The sequence below is a fragment of the Pseudorasbora parva genome, chromosome 17 (assembly GCF_024679245.1).
Source record: "Pseudorasbora parva isolate DD20220531a chromosome 17, ASM2467924v1, whole genome shotgun sequence".
In the NCBI taxonomy this organism is placed as follows: Eukaryota; Metazoa; Chordata; class Actinopteri; order Cypriniformes; family Gobionidae; genus Pseudorasbora; species Pseudorasbora parva.
This window is the reverse complement of record NC_090188.1, coordinates 18,091,886-18,116,690: the sequence shown is the minus strand read 5'-3', so window position 1 is coordinate 18,116,690 and position 24,805 is coordinate 18,091,886. Positions and strand designations below refer to the sequence as shown.

The window sequence follows — 24,805 nt, the reverse complement described above, 5'->3', positions numbered from 1 at the left end:
TGTTGTTCAAGAGTGGCTTGACACAAGGAATGCAATAGCTGAAACCCATGTCTTGTATACGTCTGTGTGTAGTGGTTCTTGAAGCACTGACTCCAGTTGTAGTTCACTCTTTGTGAACTTCCCCACATTTTTGAACGGGTTTCACAATCCTCTCCAGGGTGCGGTTATCCCTATTGCTTGTACACTTTTTTTCTACCACATCTTTTCATTCCCTTCGCCTCTCTATTAATGTGCTTGGACACAGAGCTCTGTGAACAGCCAGCCTCTTTTGCAATGACCTTTTGTGTCTTGCCAATGGTCATATTTTGGACAACTGTTAAGTCAGCAGTCTTCCCCATGATTGTGTAGCCTACAGAACTCGACTGAGAGACCATTTAAATGGGCTTTGCAGGTGTTTTGAGTTAATGAGCTGATTAGAGGGTGACACCAGGTGTCTTCAATATTGAACCTTTTCACAATGTTCTAATTTTCTTAGATACTGAATTTGGGATTTTCCCAAATGGGGTTATAATCATCAAAATTAAAAGAAATAAACATTTGAAATATATCAGTCTGTGTGTAATAATTGAATATAATGTACACATTTCACTTTTTGAATGGAATTAGTGAAATAAATCAAGTTTTTGATTCTGATTATATGATCATATATATGTATGTATACACACACACACACACACACACATACATATATATGTATGTATATACACACACACATACATATATATGTATGTATATATATACACACACACACACATACATACACATATATATATATATATATATTAGGGCTGCACGATTAATCGAAATCGAACCGTAATCGCGATTTGGCTTGTGTGCGATTATGAAAGCTCAAAGGCTGCGATTTCAATTAAATAAATAAATGCCCAGTGTGTTAGCGAAGAGCGGCTCTGTGGTCAACGCTGCTCCGTCTGAAAGACTACGAGTTTGAGTCGTTTATAACGTGCGTTTGAAAAAGCAACACGAGTCAGACATCTTCACAAACTAGTAAAGCGTTCATAAACCCGTTCAACAAAAGACAACGTTTAATAACATGTTTTACCTCACTTCATATCGTCAGTCAAGTGTTTGTGAGCTGATGTGGCTTCTCATCAGAGTGAGGCAGACGATGCGTTATTTTATAGTATTCTATGTCAATCAGCACTGCATTATAATAGACTTTATTTTATATATATACACACACACATACATTATATATATATATATATATATATATATATATATATATATATACATACACACATTTTAAAATGTTTTTGAATTAACTGTTCAAAAATGTAAAAAAAAAAAAAAAAGCGAAAAGAAAAAAAGATTGTTAATTGTTTTCTGAATAGATTAACAGTTTTTTATTTTAATCTATTTTAAAATGTAATTTATTTCTGTGACGGCAAAGCATACAGTTTTTCAGCATCATTGTTCCTGTCTTCATTGTCACAGGATCCTTCAGAAATCATTCTAATGTATGGTTTTCGCTGCTCAATAAACATTTCTTCTTATTACAGTTTTGCTGCTTAGTATTTTTGTGGATAACAATGATACCAGTAAATTATACTTCAGGATTCTTCAATTAACAGAAAGTTCAAAAAATTATCTTTTGTAACATTATCAATCTCTTAACTGTCACTTTTGATCAAATTATTGCGTTCCCCTCTGTCTTCATTATGTATTAATCAAAGGAAAAAGGCTGAATTATAATGCACAGTCACTGAATGCAAATTATCTCTTAAGTCATAATGGCTAAAATCACCTGATTAATAGGCCTGGTATATATCGATATATCAATCAGCATAAAAGTGCAACTTTACGAAGGTCTCTCATAAATGAAGTGTGTGACAATTCAGGGCAGGCAGAGCTGTGTGGGTCTGAGTCTCAGAGAGCAGCAAAGAGGTGGCACATACTCTGAGACGCTTCTTTACGTCAGCAAGAGTAACAAGACAACCCACATTACAGATTTCCACAGGCACTGAATGTTGCAAAGTACTGTATCATGCATTCATATACATACTTTTTACATTACATTGGAAATGTTCACTTTGTTTGACACCTTGTCCATTAAGGAAGAATGTATGAAAGCTAAGCACTTATTTTAACAGAAAATACTAGTTCAGCGCACTAAGATTATGCCCTAAAATACCATAGTTTTGGGAGAAATCTAGCCTGTGCTGTAATATATGCTTAACAAAAATAGCAAAAAATTTATGTAACAAACATGCGGAAAGATAAAAGCTTCCCTTAAACTTCTCCTAAATGTCAGACTGCTGTTAAAAAACAGCTAAACAGTAGCATAGAGGAACGCAACTCAAACCGGTTTGACCAGAGGGGCAGAAGTCTTAGAGCACTATGTGAAGGCGTAAGACAGACACACACACACACACGCACGCGCGCGCTCACACACACTATTTAAACGAAAATAAAACTCAAGCGACAGGTGATATGAAATGAAACTAATAAACAGTAATTATTAGTCTTCCTTCTATTCATTACTAGTCCTCCTCTTCTGACTAACCAGTGTCATATCTCATTTTAAGAGACTAGATTGTAAGACAAACTGTTTATTTGGAACTGAAGTAGCAATATAACCAAAACTATATAACTGAAATCTTTGGAACAATATTCAATTCACAACACCGACTAATAAGTCTAACTTTGCCACATAAACCTTATCAAAAAAACATAAGCTGCACATCAATATATAATGGTACAGAATAACTTTGTCCACCTGCACAACACTATAAAAGTCAAAAAAGTGAATTCTCTGGACCTTGAATACACCCACTATGTGACATTTACGATTAATTGAGGGACAACATTTTACTTCTGTGACTGTTGCAGGAAGGAAGTGCACATTTAAAGATGACAGAGTACAACAACATGTAAATGTCAGGGTTTTTGTTTAAAGGAAAGAAGACAGCAATACGATGAGCAGACTGACGAAAGCAGGGGTTGTAATCTACTTTGCTTAATGTGAACCGTGCATTCACTAAAAAAATCCAACTGGACCTTGATCCTCTGAATTTACTGAGTGTGTGTGCATGTGTGTGCGTGCATGCGAGTTATTCGGACTTTGAATGCCAGTGTGTCTGACAAGGATAGCAACTGCAAAATAACTGCTGCTCTGAGTCGCCACCGATTCACAGACGACTTTACAATAAAAAAGATAAAGAATAATCAGGTTAAGTTATGAAAACAATGTAGTATTTTTCACTACATTGTGATGAACTTATCACTGCAGGCTGACTTGAGATTTCACTTTAAAAATTAAACTTAAGTTTAACTCTGCAGGGTTTTTTGTTTTGTTTATTTACAGTGGTTTAAAGTAAATGTTCAAAAACCAAGACAAACGACTTCTCTCACACACTGAGACATAAAAACACTGTGCCTCAATCACCCCAACGTCATTTTCCAGCATGTGAAATTGTTCCATGACTATCAGATGAAAAAATAAAATCATCTAGGCCTACTGTGTCAAAGATATTCAATGACAATTCACCATCTATTCAAAACCCATTTACAAGCAATGTGCAATTCAAGAGTGAAGTGAAAGTGCAACTTTATACACAAATGAGAATGTAAAAATCATCATTATATTAATAGCCTTTGTTTTCATTAATTTAACCTGTCACAATAATTTCAGTTACAACTTCATCAGCAGTTTAATTAAAAGTGGCTGAAAAGTACAATGAGCAGGCTGTCACTTTGATTTAACCAAAGAATAAAATAAAATAATAAATAAAAGAAACTTTCCAGTTACTGAAGCCAAATGTCATCGTCTAAGCTTTATAAAAAAATAAAAAAATAATAAAAAAAAACAGTGTAAAGTGTCTGTCTGGTTCTGAAGTGGACCTCTATCCCAGAGCTGAACTATTGAGCCAATTGGATCTGTATCTTTAATATCAGTAAAACAGATCGCAAGCATAAACATTTAGAAACATCAAGATGTTTAATTTGATTTATCTGACGACTCGGTTCGGCTACAGAGCGGTTCTGCCTTGGGTTGCGACATGCCTCTGAACTTTCTGAAGATCGCACCGACCGCCAGACAACAATGCACGAATACATGTATGACTGTTGCCTCAGCTATGTGCAACATCAGTGACGCCGCAGCGTTTCCACGCCACTTACATGATTTCAGTTAGCTATTTATGAATAAGCCACACGCTTACCTCTACTTCAAGTGGAGGAATAAATTGAAGCATCGGGATGGATCTTTGTTTTATTGTAGACAGTCGGTACCGATAAAACTCTCGCAGCTGATGAGGAAGGTCGGCAGTTAGTTTGTGGAGAGAGCGAGAGAGAGAGAGAAAGGGACGGGAGAGGGAGACTATCCGCGAGCCCGGAGTCAGTCACTATGACCGACAATCGCCTTCGAAAGCGAATGACGTCGAGTGAGACTTGCGCTCGACTACACAGAGCCTGGCCTCGGAAAAGTCCAACCCCTACACACGCAAGCACTCCCTCCACGCGTCCACCCACTAACTCCAGGGCTGCGTCGTAAAACCTAGCGTGCTGCCTACATAGATAGCGTCACGGGCGCATTGCGAGACACTTGAGCGAGTTGAACTGACGCCGAATGTGATGAAGCAGGCAGCGCAATAGGTTTCGAGACGCAGCCTTTCTCTCTCTATATAGCAAATCGGCAGTGACAATAAGACTGACAAGTTGTAGCCTTTTTTTCTTCTGATCTTAACCAGGCCCGAAGCTCTTAAAATATGAAGTAGGTTTTGGTCAGTGAAAGGAGGTGCTTAGTCTGCAGAAAATGTTAATGACAACTTCAGGAGGTCAAACTACATTTGTAGTCAAATAAAACGAGTTGGCTATTTTTACTTTAATTTGTGACAGTTTAAAACACAGATTTGTGTGATTTTAGCGATTTTCTTTAAATAAATATGAAATTTAAAAAAACTGCACCAATAAAATAAAAACTTAGCCACTCTATTAAAAACTTGGATACACAAAAATGGGTAACCTAATAGGGTGGCAATTTAAGCTTAAATTAAAGGGATTAGTTGGATAAAAAAAAATAATCTAGTTGTTCCAAATCGGTATGTATTTCTTTTTTTTTCTGCTGAAGACAAAAGAAGACATTTTGAAGAATATATAACCATACATTGTCTTTGACATTAACCCCACTGTCTTTCATTAAAAAATACTAGCCTAATACACTGTAAAAAAAAAAAACATACACTGTATTGTATTTTTTTTTACAATAGCCTATACAATAATATTTTGAGTTTCTATTTATTCTATTTATTAAATTTCCTTCATTGTATCAACTCCAATTTTTTTATTTCAATAAACTCAAATTTTAATTCAACCAGATTAATTACTTAATTAAGTTAAACCAATAATATATATATATATATATATATATATATATATATATTTTTTTTTTTTTTTTTTTTTTACAGTGTATGGAAGTCAATGGGGTCCTGTCCACTGTTTGGTTACCCGTATTCTTCAAAATATAATTTGTGCTCAGCAGAAGAAATGAACTCATTCAGTTTTGAAACAACTTGAGGGTATATGATGACAAGGATTAATTTTCCTGCTGGGTAAACTATCCATTTAAACCATAGTTTTTAGCTGGCCTGTAATAAGGCTAGCAAAGGAAATTAGGCTACTTGTTTGATCGTTTTTACTTTGGTAACAGGGTTGAAGGTTGAGCATGTAGAATGCAGTCAACATGACAGTCTATTAAGGCAGAGAACATGAAATTAGATTACTCGTCTTGCCAGTTCCCACTATGCAAGTTCAAATGATGTGGATTCACAAGGAATGTTAAAAAAAAAATTAATGGGGGAAATCATGGGAAACTTAATATTTATATATTGCTTAATATTACATTTTGCTCATTCAAATTTGTTTCATTTTTCAATAGATACTCTCATCCTTTTCTCCTCTCATCCCTCTGCTTTTAATTCATGAAAATCCAAATTGTACTGTCATGCAAATGGTTAAGACTGATAAAACAAAATGTTCTTCAGCAGATTTCATTGAAATATGGTTTCTTTGTGAAGAGAGCAATATGCATGCTCGACTCCAGTTTAAAACAGCTGCATACTGTAAGACCTCACTGATGATGCTCTTACAGAGGCCTCAAGCTATCAAACTGCCACCACATGGCAAGGACAAGCACTGCATGGTTCATGACCACCTTACAAGAACTCCAACAGCTGTATATTAACAGATAAAACTCAGACCGTTAAATACAAAATATTTCAGATTTATAATAAACAGCTTAAATGCAGAAAGCATTTTCACAGATTTGTTGCCAACATCATGCCTTGTAAGCTCAAACGTCAATTCTTGCAGGAGAGTTACATGCAACATCAAAGAGAACATAAGATCAGTTGCAAAAAACTCATCCTTTCTGCACATTTTTAAAACTGGCTAAATGATCGCTTAGCCAGATATAAATACACATCATTTTAAACTGGACACAAGATGACATGAGATCATAAAAGTGGCACACTTGTTTTAAGCAATGCATCATCCAAGAATAAAACGCTTCACTGTCTGCTCTTATTTTTAGATATGATCCTCTATATTTATGTGGCAATTAAGTATTATTTCCAAAATAAATACGCAATCCAACACACATAAATAAACTTCCAGAGGGAACAAACTAACACCGTTTGCAGTTCAGCAATGCAGTGTGATTTATTGCAACCACTGCAATAACAGGGCATGTATCCATATGTACACCGTTCATTTACCATTGCCAGTGCATTTTGCAATGAGGCATTATGATGGGCACTCACCGATTTTAAGTCCAGCCAGTTTAGGATGTTGCCTGTTCAAAAGTTAAAAAGCCTTGCATATTGTACAAACAACAACTACAGTGAATTGCACAAATACTAACTTTATTAAAGATTACATTTTATGCCCTTTTACAATGTCTTGATTTTGTTTTGGGGGTTTACTAAAATAGGCAAATGGTTAAATATTAGTAAATGTTAAATAAAATACATTTGAAATATTTTACATTGTTACAGGCAGCATCTCTCTTCCAGTCTGTCTGTAATGCTCTGTTTAATTCTATGCCTCCCCTTTCAAAAGTGCCTTGTGCTTTGATTGGTTGGCTGGACCAGTGTATTGTGATTGGTCAACCGCTTCAAGCATGTTTTGGTAATTTCACACCCCTTACCATGACCACAAATTTTCAAAACACTACTTTTTACATACGTATTGGGCGGGAATTATTTAAAATGAGGAATATTGCGACGTGTACTGTCTCAGAAAAAAACTGTAGACTACAAATGAGGCGTTTAAGGGAGTTCAGAAACAGTGCTTAGTCATATTGTGAATACATTTCTTTAGAGTGGACTTTTTCATGATCAAAAAGAAACATTACACACTGAAGAAAGTTAAAAATGCATAAAGCATTTAGGTCCTCTTTCAACTTCTAAAGCCATGCACACATCTTACACTATAGTTATATGGCCCTCAGATATCACAGAAACATCACTGGAATAGATGTGAGCCAAAAAAGCAGCAGTGTGAATCCGTGTTCCTGTGCCTATCTCTGAGTTGTTATAAATGAGGAGGAGAGTGCTGAGCAGAAGGGTGGTTCTAAATAAAGATTTCAGGTCAAAAACAGGAAATGGCTCAGTGAGCAGTCGAGGTAGGACGGAGAAGTGCTGGCCGCTGGGCGGCATCTACAACATCCCCTTTGTTCCCCCACACTACAAGCAAGGAAACACAGCCCGTCCCATTTCTCTCTCTCCCCCTTGGTCTCCCAGTGTCTCTCTTTCACCCCTCCCTTTCTCTCTCACTCTCTTTCTATCCCTCCAGATCTCTCCTGCCTTCCTTTATGAAGCCTGTCTTATACATTGTGACAGTGTATGATCATTTGTTGATGGGAACATCACAACAATTGCCCCTTCAGCATGAGCATTGAAGATGGCACGAACAGTGTGGGCATCCATTAAAAAAAAAACATATGAGTCACTACCAAATAATGAGCAACTGCTTTTTTTCCTGGACTAATCTTACTATGATGTGCAAGTATTTATTATTTAAGATGCGAATTAAAAAACACACAAATATGTACACTGTAAAAAAATTAAAAAATGAACGGTAACAGACTAAAAATGCTACTGCCATCACTACCATGATGTTGTAATTGATGCAGTATGTGGTCTGGCATTGTCATGTTGGAAAATGCAAGGTCTTCCCTGAAAGAAACGACAACTGCATGGGAGCATATGTTGTTCTAGAACTTGGATATACCTTTCAGCATTGATGGTACCTTTCCAGATGTGTCTGATCCCATACCATCAGAGATGCAGGCTTCTGAACTGAGTGCTAATAACAACTTGGGTTGTCCTTGTCCTCTTTATTCCGGATGACGTGACGTCCAAGTTTTCCAAAAAGAACTTCAAATTTTGATTCGTCTGACCACAGAACAGTTTTCCATTTTGCCACAGTCCATTTTAAATGAGCCTTGGCCCAGAAAAAAATGCATGTGCTTCTAGATCATGTTAAGATATGGCTTCTTTTTTGACCGAAAGAGTTTTAGCCGGCAATGGTGAATGGCAGGGTGCATTGTGTTCATAGACCACCAACGTTTTTTGGAAATATTCCTGAGCCCATGTTGTGATTTCCATTACAGTAGCTTTCCTGTATGTGATGCAGTGCCGTCTAAAAGCCCAAAGATTACGGGCATCCAGTATAGTTTTCAGGCCTTAACCCTTACGCACAGAGATTGTTTCAGATTCTCTGAATTTTTGAATGATATTATGCACTGTAGATGATGATAACTTCACTCTTTGCAGTTGTTCTCTGAGAAACTTTTTCTTTTTGATATTGTTCCACTGTTGTTCTCCACAGCATTGTGGGAATTGGTGATTCTCTGCCCATCTTGACTTCTGAGAGACACTGCCACTCTGAGAGGCTCTTTTTATGTTGCCAATTGACCTAATAAGTTGCAAATTAGTCTCCAGCTGTTCCTTATATGTACATTTAACTTTTCCGGCCTCTCATTGCTACCTGTGCGAACTTTTTTGCAATGTGTAGTTCTCATGAAATCCAAAATGAGCCAATATTTGGCACTTTCAACATTTGATATTTTATCTATATTCTATTGTGAATAAAATATAAGTTTATGAGAATTGTAAATTATTGCATTCCTTTTTTATTCACATTTTGTACATTGTCCCAACTTTTTTGTAATCGGGTTTGTAATCGGGACTTTCCTTGTATGTATATATAAAAAAATCTTCTGTATGGTTCCACAGGAGGATTGGGGCATTCTAATAATGTTTTAATAGTTCCTATTGGTGGAAGATCCCCCATTTTGACATGTTTGCAAGGCAAGAGTTATAACTAGGAATGGAGGACTAAGGCTGATTCTCAATGCCACGAACACAAAGAACTGACTTGCGTTCTCTTGGAGAACGGTCTTGCCAGGTTACCTAAAAAAAAGGACAAAAAACAGACTGTCCATATTATAAGTAGCATACAATGCACAATAAATTCAACATAACTTCAGAATTCCTATGCGTGTGAATGCAACCAGGAAAATGGCCACACTGTAAAAAAAAATGTTGTTGGTTTTTGTTGGTTTAACTTAAAAAAGTAAGTAACCTGGTTGCCTTAAAATTTTTAGTTTATTGAAATTAAAAATTTAAGTTGATACAATGAAGGAAATTTGTGTAATAAATAAGAACTCAAAATATTTTTGTATCTGAACCACATAAATTTTTTTGATGAAAATGAAAATTATCATGAAAATAGCACTATTTGGCATGTTTCACTGCGTCATCAGAAACAAAAAACACAATTACCCAATATGCTTACAAAATCTTTTAATAATATTTTAATAAAGGTTGTCGAATCTCACTTTTTTTTTCATTGTATTAACTCAACATTTTAATTTCAATGAACTCAAAATTAAGGCAAGTAACTTTTTTTCTAAATAATTTTTTACAGTGCATATGGAGAAAATGTTGTTCTTGGGGGACTGCCCCAAGTTTTTATAACTGAGTTCCTATATTGCGAAAGCCCCTAAAAATACAGATTTGGACAGACACGTGAAAAGCACCAGATCAACAAGTCATGCCTGACTGAAGCAAACGTGAAGCCTTCCACTGCATGATATGATGACAGATATTTGGTGTTGATATCACCAAAAGTGGTGTGAAATCAGTCTGCTCTATTACACACAGTAATGCAAACAAAAGAGCCACTTGATTGCAGTGCTGTTAATTACAGGGTTCTTAGGGTCCGTGTGACACACACAGATTTCTGGTGCCAACAGAAACATCCCTGACTAAACTCCTGCTAAACCCTCCCCTCTACAGTCCACTCCACTCCTCCTCTTCACTCCGTCGAGTACCCTTGGCACGTCTGTCTCCCTCATTATCTAATTTGGTTCATTATTATGCAGACACATTTCAGCAGGGGGTGCTCCCTCATCTCAACGTTATAACTGATTGTGGTCAGCGATAAATAGTTGCTTCTATCAGTGGCTGATGTACATCACGAATGAAACATTTTGAGTCGGTGGGATTTTTTTTCTTTTTTTTTTTACAAAAAGCTCCTCAAGGTTGCATTGGATCAAAACATGGTAAAACAGTAATATTGTGAAATATTATTATAATTTTAAATATTAATTATTATAAAATAATAATTATATTTAAATATGTTAAATAAATAAAGGTATTTCTGTGATGGCAAAGCTCAATTTTCCCATTACTCAGTATTCAGTGTCACATGATCCTTCAGAAATCATTTTAATATGCTGATTTGGTGCTCAAGAAACATTTCTTATGATTGTTGAAACAGTTGCGTCACGCGCTGGCTTGACTTGATTATCCACAACAATGAGGACACTAGGAACCAAACAGAGATATGAAACATTAACACAAGACACAGAACAGACGGAGACTGGGGTTTAAATACACAAGATGACAAGGGGCTAAATGAAGAACAGGTGTAGGTGATTCGTTGATATTGTAACAAAAAGATGACAATGAAAACAAGAACTAAATCACAAACTGTAAGAAGAAACTTCAAGACAAAAGAAAATCAAAATCCTTTAAACACAGAGACAGGGAATCGCGATTGTCACTGTGCTGTGTTAATATTTTTGTGGGAACAACTGAGACACATTTTTACAGGATTCTTTGTTGAACAAAATTCTTTAACATGTTTTTAAAATTACTTTTGATTAACTTAATGCATCCTCGATGCATTCATTTCTTAAAAATAAATTAAAATAAATCTAACTGACTCCAAACAATGGGTAATCTGTAATATTCTAAATATATCAGAATTTAATGGCAACACTTTACAATAAGGTTAATTTATTAAACATTAGTTAATGTAACTTGCATTAACTAACCATGAGCAATACAATTGTATTTGTTAATCTTTGTTAATGTTAGTTAATAAAAATACAGCTGTTCATGGTTTGTTCATGTTAGTTCACAGTACATTAACTGTTAACACGATTTGAATAAAGTAGTAAATGTTGAAATTAATATTAACAAAGATTAACAAATGCTTTATAAGAGTAGTTCATTATTAGTTCATGTTGTAGTTAACTAATGAACCTTATTGTAAAGTGTTACCAATTTATTTGAATTACCAATGTACTTGATATAAAATCAAGTTTTTTTAAGTGCTTTTTATTTGTCCATTAGTTTTCATGTTATTACATAATCTTATCATTCCTTGTCTTGTTATTCATGAATATCAGCATGTTGAAACATGCTTTCATAGCAAAGGGATTGAAGAAATACTATTCATTTTCTATGTAATATAGAAGAAGGGGGAAAAGTTGCCTGCATGACGTGGTCATACCTATGGGTCATACTCAATTCTAGTCAGAATATGAATCTGAAACTGCTCCATTGGGCTTTGATTTTGGGGGACACAGGAAAGACCTCAATTGGATAGACCTACAACCAATCAGAGCAACAGAAAAAGTGACGTGTTGAGCGACGCATAGCTGTCAACAGAACTCACCCGCACACATGCTGGAAGCCTGGAACTAGTAGAAGATGAGTGTAAACAATCTTTGCCGGTGTTGTAAAACAAATTTAGTATACACAGAGTAGGCCTACATACCAACACAAGCTTAATTTTCGAGCTCTCTAGAAGTATTAAAGGTAGCTAAATGCATCAAATTCTCTGTTTAGGAAAACTAGACAATACAGTAGGCTAAACAATCATTGCGCCCCATCTTCTAGCAACCAATGGGGCCAGCTGATAATAGGAAGGAGAAGGACGGCAAAGTAGAGGTCTTCACGGGTCCAAAAATTCGTATACGAACCCGAGGAGACCCGAACCCGTCTATTATTTCCAACCCGATCACACATAAATGCATATAAATAGTACGAGTGTGCAATGTCGTGGAATGTATACGCCAAAACTCATTTTGGCGTGCATATGATACGCTGTTTTTCGCGTGCATATGATACGCTCTTTATGGCGTATGACACGCGCTTGGGTAGGTTTAGGGTAGTGGGGCGTATATATGACACGCGCTTGGGTAGGTTTAGGGTAGTGGGGCGTATATATGACACGCGCTTGGGTAGGTTTAGGGTGGTGGGGTGGGGGGTTCGTATGTATAATACGCCATAAAATGCATATCATATGCACGCGAAAAACAGCGTGCCATAGACACGCCAAAATGAGTTTTGGCGTATACATTCCACGACATTGCACACTCGTACTATTTATACGCATTTATGTGAGAATACCCTGATTATTTCAAAAGCTGGACTCGGACCAGTGCAGATCCGAGAAATGCCAAAAATGTAGTACCCGGAACTGACGTGGACCCATCTATTATTTAAAAGCTGGAATCGAACCCGGCAGGAAGACATGGACCCGATTGTCTCATATTCCACAATAAACTGCTCTTAAAGCAGCACTAGGTAACTTTTCAACCTTCATAATATATTTTTTAAGACTCTTGTGATGATAAATCGACTTACAATAGGTTGAATGACACGTCTGCCATAGCCTGATGGGGTCTGTATCGTTTTTAATCGTACTTTTAAACTTCGGGTTTCGGGTAGTAACCCGAGAAAAAGAAAAGAACTACAAAACTCGACTGCTTTACGGCATATACGTCACTTCCACCAACACACACACTTCCTTACATTCGGACGTGCGAGCCCAACTTTGTTCGTCGGATAATATAGTCATGTCTGAAGCAGCAGAGACAAATAAGAAAGAAAAGGTTTTGTTGGAGGAAAGCAATAAGAGGAAATGAAAAAATGATGGGATTAAAGGCAGGACGAGGATCAAAATGTGACCAGCGTTTGCTCGTCGGCGTGAGCTGAAGGAGGCGTGCCCGACCGATGCTGTCATGCTTGTTACGGTGAGCTACCACTCAAACATTGAACTGAAGTATCATATAGATTCTGTAAAACGGTAACCAATAGACTACTATAATGACGCTGGCTTGTAAACGTGAGCATCGTGATTATTTGGCGTTTGAAAAAAATAAAACCCATGAAATTATATTCATATGACATGCTGGAGCATATGCCACTGACTGTAACGTTACCTGGGATGAAGACATTTCACACGCGACGCCAGAAGAACTCCTCTTGCAGTTTTCAGGGGAACTGCTGCACCGACCCGCGGGACGCTTTTATGAAGTTATTTGGCCGCACCGCACCACTGTATATATTTTTACAACCCGCCGCGCACCCGCGACCATTAAATAGACATACGGGGTCCGCGGGTTATGAGACGAACCGCGCATCACTAGTTCAGGGCTATCAGGGCTGTCATGTCAACAAATGCATGCGCGATGGCATCCCCTGTTGTAGGAGGACAGCTCTTACGACAGTATTTGAGGACATTATTTTTTCCAAACTGTAGGGGGACCCCGAGAGCAAAAGTAGCCAAGTGGGGCTTTAAAAAGTCAATAAACAAGTTGCGAAAAAATATAACTTTTTGTCTCAGCCTACCTATATGATGGCCATTGTCTCCCTTCCTTGTAGGCTACCTGATTGTTATTTATAATATTCCTCTCCTGTTGTTCCATTCCACGAGACGGATTTATGCATCTTTGCTAATTTGCATTTCGACTCAAGTTAACTCGCATAATAACTTGAACTTTTGGACTAATGATTGCTCGTTGAGCACCATGGCCGCTGACGACAGCATAATTTATTTGCTATCATCATTGTGAGCAGAGTCTGACAACCAAAACTTTAAGAAGATAAACAAGACGGTTCATTAATATTATTTTAAAAGCCATTACAGTCACAAAACATCTTTCCCATTGACAAATGCCTTGATCGCGGTCTTCTGTTCCTCTTTTAAAATGAATTTGCTGTCGGTATGTTCTATAACAGACGCGATGGTGGAACTACACATCTCAGTTCTTCAGCCATCATTGTTGTAAACTAATTCAACCGAAGCGCTCTTTGATGACGTGGCTGATTACGTTTCTGGTGATAATCTGTCAATCATCGACCCTGACAATGTGATTGGTTCGAACTGTTTTTGTTCGGGCATAACTCCTCTATGGATTGAGTCCAGACCGAACTTCCCGACCTAAAAATGTTGTGGGCGGGGCTAAATTCAGCTTCATCCAGGCTAGGGGAAACGGTTCCAATAGTTGGATACAGTGAATTACTTTATTAAAGATTATTTTTTTTACCATCAACCAGCCAGGGACTACAGTTGAAAATTGAAAATGTAGCAGATTTACATGATGGACTTGAAAGGTTACATGAAAGGTTAGTTCACCCAAAAATAAAAATTGTAAAATGTAAAATAAGCTTTGATAGATTTGATTGTTTTACTTATTTTAAATTACTGATGTATTTTTGTTAGATTTTCTTGACTATATTACCCAACCACTGTAGTGTGAAGTTAAAGCTGGTCTGAAATCTGATTCCTTTTTTTGTTTTGCATTTAATAGTTGCAGTGGTCTGCCCATGTGTGAGATGCAACGCGTGCCAGGCCGTCGGACAAGCATGACATGATTCTCCCCCATGCGAATCCAGCTGCCCACTTTCCCTATAGCCAAGGTTATAATATTTCCCTACTGTGCCGCCTCCACATCAGAATCACTCAGACCCTCACGACCCACCTCTTCTTACTGCATACATGTGCGAAACAATGACAAATCTTGAGTCATGCAACATTTCAGAAAGACAAATCAGGAGGGAAAACTGGGAGAAATGAGCGTGTAATGTAACACTTGCCTTGCAGATAGTGGGCAGGTAAAGAAAAGAGGATAAGATAAAGAGCGGAAACACAAAGAAAACAGATTTTTAATTATAGGGATCATCTTAACATGAGCAAGACGGGGAATTTACAAGTAAGCCTACTAGCAATTTGCTGATAACAGTTATTTTGAAATAAGCAGAAAATGTGATAGCTTGATAACAATCATCATCTCAACAGCAAGGGAACAGAAGATAAATGGAAAAAGGGTTATTTTAAGTCATCCATCACTGCTCTCCCTAAGGTGCCGTGTATTAAGGCAAAGAAAAACAGGCTGTTCTATGAGGCACGCTGTGCTTTACGAAAAAAATTGAACGAGCGCTGAACTTTGTGTACACACGTTTGTGTTTTATCCCATTTCCATGGTGATTATGTAGAACAATATTGATATAGCACAGGGTTTTCCTACCCTCCTCCAGACATTAGTAGGTTTGCACGTCTCACATGAACATACGCTCACATAAATACACTTACACACCCCGGCTGGAGCAAAACCAATGCAGCGATGGTTGTGGTTTTGGAAGTGGACTCCATATATGACAGGACATCATACATCATGCTGTTTTTCTTTTTCTTTCTGTGACTCTCCTGGCTGGCGCTGGAGAACTTCAAAACGCTCAAGATGTGTTTATTGGGAGCCAAATTTTTGAGTGGACACAAAGACCCAGAAAGAGCGGAAAGGTCTTACATTAACAGCATAAAGCTTTGGCACAGAGTATCCTCAATAAAATCCTACAGGAAAAAGAAGATATTTCATTAAAGGCTGGTGCCACGACTAAAAGGAAATTCTCTATGGGAGGATAAAGAGATAATAATTCAACAGGAATATGAAGTAAAAGGGCCAATGTCATTGTTTTTTTCCCCCTTCTATTCATTTATTTACATATAGTCAGATACTTTAAAAAATATAACTCATGCAATGACTTGAATTACTTCTATGATGAGTATATTTTTAATGTGAATGAGTTAAAGCTACACTGTGTAACTTTTTTAGTTTATTCTTAGCTAAAAACACTTAGTTCTTTCAAAAATATATGTGCTCATTAATGTATATTTACTTGTTTTAAGTAATAAAGTATTCTCGTAAGTTTATAATATGCCATTGAAAATACATACCGGTGAGGGGTTCTTATGCCGGTCACCATGTTGCCCCTTCATCTTGAAAGTACATTAGCCAAAGAGGGACATACCCGTAAATTCAAGCTTCGCCTTTTGCCTTTTAACACTTGATGGCACTTATGGACGAGGTCGAACTGGAAGCCATTTTAATCTTGGAGTAAATCGGCCACCGTAAGAGTTAAAACTAAATCGGAATTTGAGAGGAACAGAAACTAATATTCACTGGATGATCATATACCTTTTCACCGCTAGATGGGGAAAAATATCACACAATGTAGCTTTAAAATTAATTTTGATTTGTTTTAGGGGGCATAAAATCTAAAATAACTGATACAACTGTCCTGATATCATAATCAAGAGAACAGGCCTCATTGTAAAGATAAAATTCATGTAAAAAGAAAAGATGTTATAATCGGTATAATCGTTTATTATAATTTCTTAAAAAATGCAGAAAAACAACATAAACCAGGAAATTATCATAAAGAGAACCCCTATCAAAATTAACAAGTCTCTTAAATAGATATCAAATAATTAATAAAAAGGCAAAGTTAGTTGAGGTTTTAAAAACTCACGTGGCGCAATTCACTCAAAACGTATACTGTTATTTATTAATTAAAGCTGCAGTCCGTAACTTTTTGCACTCTAGTCTAGCGGTTAATAAACAGAACTGCATGCATCTTGCGGAAGAACATTGCAGCCGGAGCTACTTCTCTCTGTTTAATGCCTATGGCGAGTCACGCAGGGACTGTGCTCCTCCGCACAAGTGGTTCCTACCTGACTGGTCTAAAATAGTCCCAATATAAACACTTATTACAAGTGTACCATAATGATTCAGGGTAAGATAACAACACAGTTTGGAATATGGATTCATGTTGTACATTCTCTCATTATATATTTTTGCCAAGTTTTGAACACAAAAAAAGTTATGGACAGCAGCTTTAATAATTCATGGCTTTTTACTTGATATGGCTACACCACATTAAACATTACATTTTGTCTTGGTCTAAATAAAAAAAAAACATATGAGTGCTAGATTTAAACTAGATTTTTAAAATGTTTTTTTGTTGTTGTTGTTATTGTTGTGGACACACTTATTTGTCACTGACACACGTTCAGTGTTTCTATGTCCACTGGCGCCATCCAAACTTTATCACGTGTGCATGTGAGTAATCTGCCATAATGTCTGTAAATACCGTGTTTAAATAAGAGCATAATTACATGGGCGAGCACAAAAAACTGAGCAAGTCTTTCTGGTGTGTGTCTGTACACCTAATGCTTAATGAATTATTACATTCCTAGTGTGCTATTCATAGACTCAAGACTAATATAACAGTACCAAACCCATGTTGGGAGAGACTGTAATTGCAGAAAACAGGTACTTTTGTACAGTGGTCAGGTCACACTTGACGGCAAACATTCCCCTATCATGACTTCGCTTTTTTTTCTCAGGCTTTCTTTGAATTTCTCAATTCAATAATCATTTCAGCGTTGGACATCGCACCATCTACGAACAGTGAATCTCCAAACATATCTTATATCTGTCTTCCTCATGTCAAGCAACTGTTTGATGGGTTACAGTTAACAATGCAGCACCACTGAATAAAAAAGCATGAATCTTTGAATATTAGTAATAGCTGAAGTTGTCATAAAAGAACGTTTTCACCAACTTGGCAAGAGTTTTTTGCTACATGGGTTCAAACTTAAAAACATAATAGAAGAAGAGAAAAGCAGCAGGTTTCAAATGAAAAAGATCAAATGTCTTGATGAAAAACAACTCATAGCAAGAAGCAATCATTTTGGTATTTAGGGCTTCTGCATGCCAGCACCTCTGTATTCAACATGTCTCTAGTGTTTTCAAAATTGTGGGCTCCTAAAGAATGTCTCACATCCCAATTTCCATGTTCTTCTTTTTCCCCCCTATTTAATTTTGGTATTTTGTGGTTGACTGCTTCAGTTATTTTAGTTTCTGTTTACTTGCTGAAAACACTACAGCATTTGTTGCTGTGTCTGCTTTCTCTGAAATGGCCTGTTGAAGAGAATGAAGCCACAGATGTCACTAAGAACATCAAACACAGAGAAATGAAAGGCACCAGAGGCTTAGGATTGTGGGTAATGAAATGATTGGACGACCCTGGACTAAAGCCACAGCTGATATATGTCACTTGGGATAAGAGCTACACCAATAATCACTAATCACAGTGTGATGTTTTCATGCCAGCATCAGTATTAGCCAAATTCAGAGTTTCATGACCCAATTTATGTCTTGTAAAAGAGAAAAATGACACAATAATTCCATATTTGTAGTCCAGACTCCCCTGAGCTAGGTCCTTATGGGTACATTGTTCAGCCTGGTCAATGTGGTGGTTCGAGGAGTGATCTTTGCAGTGGGTGCGTATGTGGAGACTGTTTACAATGGATGGAGGAAGACCCCTATGGAGAGAGTTTGCTGCTCCAATAACTAAGGTCCAGACTCACTACAACACAAACATAACATTAGGGTCACTGAAAACATTGTGCTGAACGCTTAGGTTTTTTAACTTCTGAGCAGACATTTTTAGAATTTTTGTTGCAAACATTATACCTTTAGGGGCACAATAACTTGTCACTGAGGCTGAACCCTTAAAGAGACAACTTTGTACCTTATATGACTTCTAGGTTTCTTGTAGTACCTTAAGGGTACATTTCCTCCCCAAACAGTGATTTACTGGGAAAAAAGAAAGAAAAAAACTGGTTGCAACACTCTTTGTACTGCAGTTTAGTGCTGTTGTAAATTGGGAAGGAGCGCTCATTCTAGCGCTCCATCAGTAACGCTTGCTGCCAGGACGAACCTTTACGGAAAATGTAAATACTGGACTTTCTAACATTTGGGATTGATATAACTGTAAGACATATAGGTGATGCCCTGGGGAAACCGGTCTCAAATGCATTAGTCAGAACCTATATCTGACAGGTGGTGTATAACTGCACAAAAATATCAGCATGATCAAGTAGTATTCATTTGACTAGAAAACACATTCTGTGAATCAGATCGGACAGCATATTCTGCACAAAAATTCAATGTAAACACAAGCTTATAATATAAATATGTACAACTCAAAGTTGGAGTGAAAAGATTTTACAAGCATTATTGGGACATAGTATACTGTAAAAAAAAATAAAAAAAATAAATGTCTCCAATTGAACATTTTCAAGTGACTGATCACATCTACATTTTTCAGTTGCCCGAACTGAAATTCTGTGAATTGATGCCATTTAATTCACAGAAATTCAATTCAGCCAACTGAAAAAATTGGATGTGATCAGTCACTTGAAAATTTTCATTTGGAAACCTGGATTTTTTTCAGGATTCTTTCATGACTAAAAAATTTCAAAAGAACAGCACTTTAAAAAAAAATTGAAATATTTTGTAAAATTTTTAATCTCTGCTGTCATTATTGATCAAATGCATCCTTCTTTGATAAATACAATTATTAATTTTTGACCCCAAACTTTAAATTGTAGTGTATATAAGCCTTTAACACCACATCTCGTTCCATTTCTGTGTGACTACATTTCCCAACATCCTCTTCAACAAAAAGCCATCTGAACAAATTTGCTTCAGAAGTCACTTTTTCTTTGTACTAATTGTGCTCACTTACACAGTGATAACCTGACCTTCATAAGAGCACTAATGCCTCCTTCAGTTTATCAGCCTCCTTTTCCCTCTCCCTGATACAGACACACACACACTAGGCTGCTGTATCTGTGTATGTGCCTCAGGGCTTCTCCGGCAGAGTGAAAGAGAAAAGCTTTGGCCATCACAGCTGTTCCCAATGCTTTAGTCCCCATTGCTCAGCAACAGAGAACAAAACAAAAGCACATCCCTCCCCTTTAGCCCTTTCCATCTCCTCCCATCCTCTCCAGCACCACTGCCACATTACAAACCTTTCGCTCTGCCCCTGTTCTCTCTCTCACACACACACACACACACACACACACACACACACACACACACACATGTTGTGTTTCCATGTTTAATGGGGACTTTCCATAGGCGTAATGGATTTCATACTGTACAAACTGTACATCCTATCCCCTTACACTGCCCCTGCCCCTAAACCTACCCATCACAGGAAACATTCTGCATTTTTACTTTCTCAAAAAAACTCCTTCTGTGTGATTTATAAGATGTTTTCCTCATGGGGACCTAAAAATGTCCCCACAAGGACAAGGATTTCGGATATTGCCATCTTTGTGGGGACATTTTGTCCCCATAACGTAGGGATTACCAGGCCACACACACACACACACACACACACACACACACACACACACACACACACACACACACACACACACACACACACACACACACACACACACACACACACACACACCCTTCTGTCCTCATACCCTCACCCCTCCCACCATACTCACACACAAACACCGAGTCCTTTGTCCACATGCACTTGGCATAATGTATATATTCTGCACTAATAGTGATTAGTAGTCTAGCCAGAACAGTAGTATAGAACAGTAGACAACTCATGTTTGTCTGAAGCAAACCAATAACTAAACGAATCAAGGTAAATCTTCATTCAAACTTATTTCTGTTGCTGTTGTTTCACTTGCTGAATAACTTAATAAGGTAAACCCATTGTCAAAGTTCTAATCACTTTGGGAAAGACAGAAAATATGCAATTTTATATGGACAACATCCCGACAATGGCTGCAAAAAAATAAAAATAAAAATAAAAATCAACTATATTTAGCAAATGCGTAAGTCCCGGCTAAAAACTCGGAAAGCAATATTTTAACTGACATGGTAAATATAAAATTGGCTTGAAACATTGAGGGCATTTTTAAGGTTTCTAGCCCTCCCTAAGGCATACATATTGCTAGTCACACAGGGAGGCAAAAACTAAAATATATAAGTGGTCCAAACTCAGCCAATATTAGTTTAATAAATGTTTTAAAAAACAGATCAACTGATAACTGAAGATACTGTGCATCCATAGTAGGGTATGTGTGATATTGACAATTTTTTTATTTATTATTATTTATTTAATTTAGGCTAATATATATAGGCCTATATATATCTTGATATTGAAAAAAGAAATATTATTAAAAAAAAAAAGGAAATTATGCTTTAAATTAGGGATGGCGAAAACTAAACATTTTTTTGACCGACCACCAAGTCTCATTAGCCGGTTGAAATCAGTTAACTGATTAGTTTAAAATATGCTGCGCTATTTGAAATAACAGCCGCGAGCCGCGCCTGCAATTTCGCAACTCTGTCGCATCTCTCTATGATCTCTCTGCCGCTCTGCCTCCCGCTCTCACACACACACACACACAAACACACTGTCCCGGCGCCGCCGCCTCCCTTCCACTCACGTCACTTTTTTAAAATCCCCTACAGCGCGAAACATAAGTTCCGCAAACGCGGTGCTGAGAAGCTTGTTTGTAATCCATAAACAAATGGCTCCTTAGTTTCAAATTAGTTTGGTACAAGGTGATCACATTGAAAATAAAGGCATTTGTCTAGCGTTAGAAGCTCAGTTGCCGCGGCTCGTTTAAGAAAATGACAGCCCTGAAGAGACTTTAGTTCGAGGTAGTGCTAACAATAATAAAGAAAGATGATGATCAACACCTTATGTGTTACCACTAAAATGTAGATGTAATATATTTTCAAATGTAAGCCCATCTTATGCGGAATGCACTCTTCATACTGTCGTCTGCCCTGGCTCTAACCTCGAGTGTTTTAGCCTGTTTACTTTTTGCAAACCTTGTGAGCGTGCAAACCCAAACGCTGTGACCTCGCTCCAAATGTTTTTATTGGTTTATTAAAGCTACACTGTGTGATATCGAGTGTTAAAACGCGAAAGGCGAAGCTTGAATTTACGGGTATGTCCCTCTTTGGCTAATATACTTTCAAGATGGAGGGGCAACATGGCGACCGGCATTCGAACCCCTCACCCGTATGTATTTTCAATGGCATATTATAAACTTTCAAGAACACTTTATTACTTGAAAGAAGTAAATATACATTAATGAGCACATATATTTTTGAAAGAACTAAGTGTTTTTAGCTAAGAATAAACTAAAAAAGTTACACAGTGTAGCTTTAAGTACAAACAGGCGCGTTATGAAAAATTGAGTGTGAGGGATTTGTTCACTTCACACAAAAAGATTTTGGAATAAGACGGCTAACTGTAGTAGCGTTTAGTCCACTGTCTATAATAGCCTAATTTAGAGATCACTTCTTTTTTTACCGACAACCGACAACTTTGATCGGGTAACGTTGATACGGTCAACCATCGGTCAAACGGTCATCGGTTAACATCCCTTCTTTAAATATGAAATTAAAACCGGCAATAGGTTTCAAAGATTAATTCAAACGAACGAAGGAACGAAGCAAGACTGTCTTTAAGAATGGGTCATTGAATCCTTGACTTAACCGATTTGTAATTTGGAGATGCCATTTTTGTAGCCGAAACAAAACGAAAACAAAATGTAGAAATTATATGGTCCAAAAAGTAAGTAAATTAATTGTAACTTTATTGAACTGTTGATAATCAATATCACATTTGAAACCATACTGATATTTAGGTTAAAAAAAAACAATGCTCTTGCTCGTGTGATAAGGTTATATCATAAGACGCATATAAAGAAATTAACTCATACAGTTACATTTTTGCCCCCATATCTTGAATTTTGATTATGTCTTGAATCATGATTGAACTTTTGGCTTATTTCCAGGTTTAAATTAGTCTTTGAATTCCAGATTAGAATGACCTCAGAATGACTAGCTGTCTATATCTTACTTCCAAACTATTTATGTTGGCTACTATGAGGATTAAACAGAAATATAATATGTGTCTCCTAACAGAGCTTTAAGGTGCTCAGTTTCTTGGTAGTCAGCTGACATAGGGAGGAGCAGTGTCTGTCAAACACCAGGTCACAGCGCAGACAACCCACCCAAATCATCACGAGCAGGAGGGCGGGAATCTCATATGGCACACAGTGCCCAAAGCCGTTTCTCACACTCAGCCATGATTTTGACCCTGACACGCTACGTGAATGAGTCGGATTAGATATCGAGCATCTGTTTGATGAAGCGGTGAAGGCGTCTGCATGGCCTGCCTCTCTCTGAGACAGCTGCTGTGCTATTAGAGCTAGTTGCTTCAACGGTTCACACCTCAACACTGAACGTGATAATAAAAAAATCTCTCAATAACCTTCATCTATATCAGTAGTCTTTAACATTTTCAGGCCATGGGACCTTTGCTGTATCAGGCACCCTCTGCAACAAACTGTATAAAACTAAGTGTTGCATATTAAAGGCCCAGTGAATTGCACTGAAATGTGCACCATTATTTAATTTGTTGACGTAATTTTCACAGGGTGAGTCACATCGAAAGACTTCTCCCATTTTTTAAAATAGCTAGCTTTTGGTTTATATCATCGTTCGGCCAGAACCACTTAGCTTGGTAAAGTGACAGTTTCTCAGAATTCCAATGTTTTTCAGAATTCCAATGGGTCCAATACATTTTCGTCTCGATGGAAAGCATATTTACACTGTCATAAATGTTCCCTATCCTCTGCATAGTGCCATTCAACATGAAAATAGAAAAGAGTAAATGTGTGAAGAAGTGATCGATTTTAGCGGCAGCTTTAGCGCTTATTTAGAGTGTATAAGGGGCGGGACACTTTAGATTCTAGAGATTTGATTGGACAAATCAAATTTAAAAGCGTAGAGTGATGCCCTCAAAATCATTAAAATCCATATTGGCGGGAGTGAGAGATTGTAAGTTTTGAATGCTTATTTTCTAAATGCAAATTTTGTCATTATTTTGGAGCACACTATCATAGAGATAAGTAAGGCTAAAATATTCATACTAAAAGCCAAAAAAATTCATTGATTTCATACATTGTTATGATGCTTACTTTGCAACGGCATTGCACATTACATTAAATAAAAGTTTTATGTAGGTGTGACAATGAAACATTTTGCTGAGTTTAATTTACACTTAACTTTTTTTTTAATAATACACAATGTTCCAAAGCATTTTTAAACGAAAAAGGCAACAAAACGAAAGGGAAAAAAGTCAAGGGGCTTAAAGTTGTAGATCAAATACTTAGAGAACTACTCTTGATCTATACATTTTGACTCTATTCTTAAAGGTGTATACATTTTAGCGGCATCTAGCAGTGAATTTGCGTATTGCCACCGCCCACCCTTCTCTTTCAAAGCACATAAAGAAGCTACGGTGGCTGACAAAGATGTCATCTAAGACAGGAGACAGTAGCTCTGTAGAGCAGTTTGTCCGTTTAGGGCTACTGTAGAAAAATGGTGGCGCAAAATGACGATTTCACTGGGGGCCCATGGTGTATGTAGATAAAAAAGGCTCATTCTAATGCAGTAAAAACATAACGGTTCAGTATGTAAGGTCTTTATACACCGCTGAAAACAGTTATGTAT

General features: G+C 37.1%; 1 protein-coding gene across 2 annotated transcripts in view; it reads right to left on the bottom strand.

Moving 5' to 3' along the window:
* The window catches only part of sertad2b (SERTA domain containing 2b), a 54,282-nt gene that overhangs the window by 17,407 nt on the left and 12,070 nt on the right, over positions 1-24,805 (bottom strand). The window contains exon 1 of one of the 2 annotated variants that reach the window (XM_067421458.1): positions 4,182-4,552. The exons of the other annotated variant lie outside the window; for it this stretch is intronic. The gene's annotated coding sequence lies outside the window, so the exon portion shown is untranslated. Of the gene's footprint in view, positions 1-4,181; positions 4,553-24,805 lie in introns of those variants that run through there. 2 annotated transcript variants of the gene reach the window in all.